The sequence below is a fragment of the Ceratotherium simum genome, chromosome 9, assembly GCF_057802395.1.
Source record: "Ceratotherium simum simum isolate JZ-2026a chromosome 9, ASM5780239v1, whole genome shotgun sequence".
Lineage (NCBI taxonomy): Eukaryota > Metazoa > Chordata > Mammalia > Perissodactyla > Rhinocerotidae > Ceratotherium > Ceratotherium simum.
Window position 1 is genome coordinate 37,695,346 of NC_141908.1, and position 8,213 is coordinate 37,703,558.

Consider the following 8,213-nt stretch of genomic DNA (forward strand, 5'->3'; position numbering starts at 1 on the left):
AGCCCACTTAATTTTCTGAAAGTAAGTTATATATAACATTTTCAAAAGTTTTCTATGAAGTTAAGTTCATTCCCAAATTTCTAATATGCATAATGGTTTATAAACACACAGAAGAGAAAGGAAAAACCAGAAAATATGCCCCTCCGTCCATCCCAGTAGTAATGCCGTTGAAAAGTGATCCAGACACAGCTTTGAAATTCAGTCTGGAGTTCCCGTTATTCCTCTCTTTTCATATCTCTGGTCTATCTTCATTGAATGGATAGCATAAAGCTGATATATAGAGTCTTGTCCTCATGTGTATCATAGAGAAGTACATCACTGATGTCTTCACAAATATTGTTGATATAAGATTTCTCCTATATCAACAATGACATTATAATACATTCAACTTGGGTATTTAGTTTATATGCCTTAAATTCAAAAGCTCTTCACCCACTGCTGCCCACATATGCTGACAACTGTTCTGATCCCAGCAGGAGTAACAGATTTTATTTCTTAAGCATTGCAGAACTACAACCAGAGTGTTATTATTAGATGAAAGATCTCATACTGGCTTTGTGATAGAGAAAAAAGAAAGAATCGAGATGAAAATAATCTAAGCTATTTTAAAATGCCCCACATTTTCAAAGTTGTAATTCAGTTTGGGTTTTGAAGGTAACATATTCAAATGGCTCAAAATTCAAAAGGTACCATATTGTATGCAGAGAATAATTTCTGCCATATCCCTTTCCTCTGCCGTCTAGTTCTTTCAAGGCTAATTCATTATTATAAAATGTTTGCATTTTCTCCCAGAGATAGTCTATATATATACAAGCAAATACATCTTGCCTATTTTCCTGAACTTATTTTGGAGATAGTTTTGTATCAGTACATAAAAGTCTTTTAAATTATTTTTTATGGTTGTGTACTATTCCACTGCAGGGACATGCATAATTTATTTCACCAGTACCAAGTGAATGGACATTTAAATTGTTTCCAATCTTTTGATAACACAAAGATATTCCTGCACTTACATCATTTTGCTACGGACAGGTATTTCTTTGGTATAAACTCCTAGAAGTTGAATTTCTTGGTTAAAACTATGTGTTATAAATTTATAAGGAATGTAGTTTATTCCTTTTTCAATTGTGATAAAAAATTCAAAAGGAACAAAAGGATATATTTTGAAAAGTAAGACTCCTCACACCTCCTTTGCCCAGCCACATGCTTCCTTTCCCCAGAAGCAAATGTCTCTAGCTTCTTGTATATCCTTTCAGTGATTTTACACACACAGGCACACACACACACACACACCCGTATGCACAAGAATGTGCATAGAGGAGAATTTAATTTATTTAGGCAGATTTGTATTTCCTTCTTCATTGTAGTCTACAAGGATCAGATGGCTCTTATGAAAATGGCTGAAAGGAATCAGTGTAACCATTTAAGTTAGGAACATATTCTTTCATTGCATCATACACCATCATAATGTAAAGTGGTAATTCCACCAATTTCCTCCACGCACGTCTATTCTGTGTGGAGGTAAGGGAGGCTATAGGTGAAGAGCCCTGCACTGTCCTCAGCCAAACATTGTCTAACGAAATCCAGTCTGGAGTTGGCTCTGTAAGTCCTGGTGAACAGCAGGTATCCTGAAACCCTGTCCTTGTCTGGGGCCTCTCTTCCCCTTGCTCTTGTGTTGGATCCATCTCTTGTGCTGGATTTCCTCTGGCCCAAGTAATCGTTATTTTCTTAGTGTTCTTCTCCCCACCCACAAACCACTGCCCCCCACCCCACCCCTAGTCCACACACACAGAACTTCTCTCTCTCTCAGAATATATCTTCCAGTAACCCCAGGGCAAGAGTATCTAGGAGGTAAATTTTTTGAGATCTTGCATTTCTGAAACTCCCTTTATTCTTCCCTCTCATTTGATAAATAATTTGGCTGATAATACAGTTTTAGGTGGGAAATACTTTTTTTCAGAAATTTATAGGCATTGCTCTAGTCTTACTGTTAAGAGATACAATGCCATTGTGTTCTGACCCAATTTTTTCCTCTCTGGAAACTTATTTCTCTTTAGCCTTAATGTTCTAAAATTTTCCGATGATCCCTTGATGTGATTTTATTTTTATCCAATTAATTGAGCACTAGATAGAACTTTCAATGTGGAAATTAATGTTTTATAGTTGTGGGGAATTTTCTTAAATTATTTCACTAACAATTTTTTTCTTATATGCTTTCTTTTTTCTCTCTTTCTGAAAATTGTATATATATAAATACCTCCTGGATTGGTCCTCCAATTTTCCTATTCCTTGTCTACTCTTTTTCATTTCATTTTGGTTTTGTTGTATTTTTTAAGAAAATTCCTCAAATTTCTTTTCTGGCTGACATTCGTATATATTTTTAATTTTTGTTTTATTTATCTTATGGTGGTGAAATATATATAACATAAAATTTACCATTTTAACTAATTTTAGGTATACAGTTCAGTGGCATTAAGTACATTCACGTTGTTGTGCAACCATCACCACCACCCATCTCCAAATCTTTTTCATCTTCCTAAACTGAAACTCCGTACCCATTAAACAATAGCTCCCCATTCCTCCCTTCACCAAGCCCCCAGAAACCGTCATTCTGTTTTCTTTCTCTATGACTCTGATAGAATACATGTGCCTCATATAAATGGAATCATGCAATATTTGTCCTTTGGTGTCTGGCTTATTTCACATAGTATAATGTCTTCAAGGTTCATGTTATGAATGTGTCAGAATTTTATTCCTTTATAAGGCCGAATAGTATTCCATTGTATGTGTATACCACATTTTGTTTACCTATTCATCTGTCTGTGGATGTTTGGTGTGTTCCATATTTTTGATATTGTGAATAATGCTGCTGTAAACATTGGTATATCATATTTTTGGTTTATACTATTATATATATTTTTATTTTTCAAGAATTCTCTGAATGTTGCATTTGTCTAGTATTTTGTTCTTTTTTCAAGGCTATAAAATCTTACCTTAATTCTCTGTGAAAATGAATGGTAGTATATATGTACATAGATGTACATATGTATGTGTATGAATATATGTATATGTATGTGTATATATAAATTTATTTTTCCTTGCATGATATCCATTTCCTCCAAGTCACATTTGATTGCTTGTTTATTTTGGTCTGTCTTTTCCACGTTAGAGGTTTTCTCAGATGTCTTGTAACCCTTGATTTTCTGCTCTTGAAAAATGAAAGACTAAAAGTTGATTGAGAGCTCCGAATGCATATACGCATATGGGGCTCACTGACCTTAAGCTTTACTGCAAGGTGATCTGGGAAGGCTGTTTGTTGAGCATCCTTTTTAGGAGTATTTTTAGGTCTTTCCAGTTGAGATGGTCAGGTTACCAAAAAAGACTTCACCTATCTCCTTCCTAGAGGGTTACGATCTGGCTGCATGTGTCCTGGAACAAATGTGGGAAGGGGTTTGAGGGGATGTTTTCTATAGAACATTGAGATCTTCTCCTGCGCTTGGCCTCCCTCAGTCGGAAATAAAACCACAGACTTATTCTAATGTGGGGACAGTCAGTCTCCCACTGGCGTGGAGTTGGGAAGAAGATCTAAGGAGCTAACTGCTTCTCAGTCAGCTTTCAAGCAAAGCTCCTTTTCACTTACCTTCTCTCCTTCACTTTCAGTTCCAGAGTTACCTACGGCTACCATTTCTTGAACATTTTGAGGGTTCTATTGTATTAATGGGGATGTTTCTCAGCTTTCCCCATCACCAGCTTAGTTTCCACTCTCTGGGGTCTGCTAAGTCAGTCAGGTTTCATCCACCTTCCAGTGTTCAAAAGTAGATTGCTGTTATCTTCTCTCTTCCTTCCCATCTTTTCGTCTCTTTAAAAAAATGTTTTTAAGATAGCTTTCACAGGATTTCCTGAAGTGGTGACGGTTAATGTGTGTGTTCAATCCTTACTTTAACCCTGTACTGGCGCAACATATTTAATGCTTCCCTGGAAAAGAGTCAGTGGGAGACTGACTGTCCCCACATTAGAATAAGTCTGTGGTTTTATTTCCGACTGAGGGAGGCCAAGCGCAGGAGAAGATCTCAATGTTCTATGTCCTTGATTCACCAAACTTCCAATAGACTTAGGGATTTAGAATTTAGTTTTATGCCCTTACTTAATGTTGCCTTATCAAAAATTCTCTCATTCCCTCATTTTAAGGTAATATTTAGAAATTGATTAATTCTTCACAACTAAGGCATTAAAGTTGGGCCTAAATCATATGAAGTGCCCATTCTGAAAAAGCAGTAGACATGTAAGCAAATAAATCTATTTTTTTTTTAGAGGTGCAATTTGCCTGTAGACACTATTAGAAGGAATAATCATTGGAAAAATTATATTTACTTATGATGGATTTTTAAACTATAAATGATTTGTGTTATTTGGTCCCTGTTTATCAAAAAAAAAAAGGCTCCTCTAGATGGTCTTTTTGAAGAAGTTTCACATATTTTCTTCGAGGTCATTGCAATCGGTCAAATTAGTGTTGCAGTAATTGAAGTGAATCTGCAAGAAAAAAATAAACTTAAAAATAAAAATGGCACCTGTTTATTACCCAGATAGATCTGTTCCCTCTGCTTCATTTTAGTCATAGCTATTTAATTTCCTGAAACAAAAAACAAACAGATTTTTCACTAATGTCAGTACTGCAGAGCTAGCATAGGACAGAAGAGCCAGCTGTACTCGATTTCATCTTATGCATCATCAACAAAATTGGCAGCTAAGTTCTGATTTCAGAGCCTTTATGGTTAATGATGATGTACAAGCTGTGCTTGATTTTCAGATACAAGACTGATCTTTGCTGACAGAAAAATCTATGTTTGATTTGTAAACTGAGCAAATTTGATGCAAAATTATTGATGTAGGATAAACGCAGATCATGAAGATATCACTTTTAGACTCACATTTCTAACCCTAAAACCACTTCAATTTATTATTATTATAATCATCATCATCCTTATAATTATTAGCATTATGATGATGGTAACTAAGTATTTAACTAGAATTGCAGTTAAGTTTTGTGAATGAATCATATATCGACGAGTCTCATACTAACTTAAGAATGTGACTGCAATGAAAAGGAGCAACAGAATTAATTAGCAATCAATTCTATTAGCACCCCTGTTCTGGGGATAAGGCTAATTCAGAATCATATGTTGCAAGTGATCATGGGTAAAATCTTCTGACATTATGTAAAGAATGCTGGAGAAAATAGATGTGGAAGAGGGAAAAAATGCTTCCTTGATTATAAGCTCTTTGACAACAGGAATTATATCTCAGTCATTGCTTAGACCAGCTATTATGTTTTTGAATTCATACAGATCAATTTTATCATACTTGCTAACAGTGTACCACTGAATTTTTTTCAGAAGCAGCAATAATGGCCTTGTGCAAAATTATGTAGCTTTAAAATCTTGTCTTAGATCTTCTTTCATCTTGTCCCAATTTAGGAGCCCCCACCACACATAACCACTTCTTTCACGCTGCCTGTTTCCCAGAGGTCGGACTCCCTACCCCCTGCTCTGGCATGCCGCTTTCTTATTTCATTCCTATCACTCCTTAACCTTATCAAAACTTTTCTGTCCTTTGTCCTATTCCTTTAAGATTTTGCAAGGACACACATGTTAAAAGCTTGAAAATGTTTATTTTTTAAATATGTTATCCTTCTAGGACTACGGATTTGCATTTTTAAGAGGAACTCTTAAAGACCTATTGCCAGCAGTTGAAATATTACATCTTTCTGTCTGTCAAGAGTGGCAAAAATCCATATCCTACAATAACCAGCTTTTACTTATTGATTCTACCCCGCTTAAAATGTGTGTTTCCGAAGTGTAATGAGATAGAGGTTAAGATCAAGGCTTTGCAGTCAAATGGATCTAGTTTCAAAACTCAACTCTGCCACTTACTAGCTGTTAGTCACAATTTACTTATCTTTAACATGAGATGCCAGTACCCATCTCACAGGATTGTTATGAGAAGAAAATGAATTAATGCGTGTAAAATGATTACTATAATGCTGAGCAATAATAGGGGTTCAATAATTGTGAACTGTTATTATTATTTATGTAATTGATATTATATAATTCAAATATTCTTTCTCAATTGTTGGATTTTCTTGGTTCTATATATATATATATATACACATTTGTATGTGAATTAATATATATACATATATATATATGTTTGTATCCTATAAAAAGGGCATATAAACCTAATAAACCAAAGATCTATAAGGCATCAAGCCTTGTTCAACTTTGTTTCCCCAAGACTCTGCGTATAATAATTGCTAAATGAATGTCAAATTTTATTCAATCTACTGTAAAATGTCTTTGATTACAGTATATATTTCCTGTAAGGCAAAAATAGCTTGAATAAAGAAAAAAGATAGGTTTTCACACTAATCTACTTTAACGGAATCAAACCATTTTTTGTGTTTTTCTTCAGTAAGATCAAAGGAAGCATTCTCTTAAAAGACAGGCCCATCTCTTTTGTCATCAGTACAACAGAAACCTGATAAGTTATAAGCAATAAACCAGTATCCCAGGGTCTAATTTACTATCAAGAAGCACATTAGATACCCTCAGATTACTAGCAAAGTACACTAAATTATACTCCAGGGGTCTTAAAGAGTTAAGTATCTCCCTATAAAGTGCTACCTGGTTTGTTATCAAGGAATAATTTAAACATTTGGAGAATCTGTTTTAATAATATCAACAAAACAACAACAGCATCAACAATGTTTGGCCAATTCTGTACGGTATGATTAGGGCTGGAAGTTAAAAATCTTTTAGAAATGTGGTGAAAACCTGTTGTTCAAGAGTCATTAAAAATGAGCATCCAGGATGGGATGAACAATTTCAGATGTGTATGCATTTGCTGTTAATAATGAAATAAAGTGACTTCTCTTTCTCTTGCTGAAAACAAAACAAAACAAAAAAATGAGCATCCAAGAGACTATCTCCAGGTACAGTTTACTTAGTATTTGTAGTGAACTCAACTCAGAGATCTTTTTTTTTTTTGAGGAAGATTAGCTCTGAGCTAACATCCATTGCCAATCTTCCTCTTTTTTATGCTTGAGGAAGATTAGCCCAGAGCTAACATCTGTGACAATCTTCCTCTATTTTGCATGTGGGTTGCCGCCACAGCATGGCTGATGAGTGGTGTAGGTCTGCACCCAGGATCCGGACCCACAAACCTGGGCTGCCAAAGTGGAGCGTGTGGAACTTCAACCACTCAGCTTGGGGCCGGGCCCCAACTCAGGGATCTTTTAAATTGTTTCTATGGTTGAGTTCAAGATGCTGTCATAATGAATGACTGGTAAGTGACTCTAAATGATTCTTATGCAAAATATCAGGCCCTCAAATAGACAATTTGATGTCTGACAAAATCTAAAAGACTGCTTGATTGGAAGCTGTTGACTCATGTCTAAACATTGGAGAAACTTGAATTACCCTTCTTAGTGACTGAGTTTTTGGATATAGACACGAGTGGAGTAAGAAAACCATGCCCATTCCCATACTACTAGCACTTGCATCTTCTTTCTTTAGAAACTCTGTCAATGTGTTTCCACTCATGTGAATCCTTGCCTTGCCCTTTCCCCTTGAATTGGAGTCAGCTCACCAGAGTTAAGAACACTGAGCATCCTGGAGAAGAAGTAGTCCCAAGCCTCTAGCTCCAGGTGAGAGCCATTTACCTTCCTGTATTGAACTGGGACCACTCAAAAGCAGATATCCTCACCACAACTAATGCTCTTTGTTTGATCACGGCAATTCCACGTCAAGATCTTCTCTCATCCCTGGCTGCCACATTTGGGAGCTGCAGAAGCAAAAAGATACTTGGTAGCTTCACATCTTCCGTCTTAAACTGGCTATCCTCCTTCTCCAGGAAAGTATCAAACACCCATTTTGCCCCCCATTTCTACTTCTTACCTTGCTCATCATCAGAAGCCCAAGCTCACTTTGTTACCTGCTCTTTGTATTGCTCACAGACCTAATCCAGGCCTCTGCCTGTTTTTGTAATAAAGTTTTATTGGAACACAACCACACCCATGTCTTTTCATATTGTCAACGGCTGCTTTCACACTAAAAAGGCAGAGCTGAGTAGTTGTGACAGAAGCCATCTGGCTTTCAAAGCTTAAAATATTTACTATATGGTCCTTTATAGGAAAAGTTTGCTGACTCCAGCCTAGA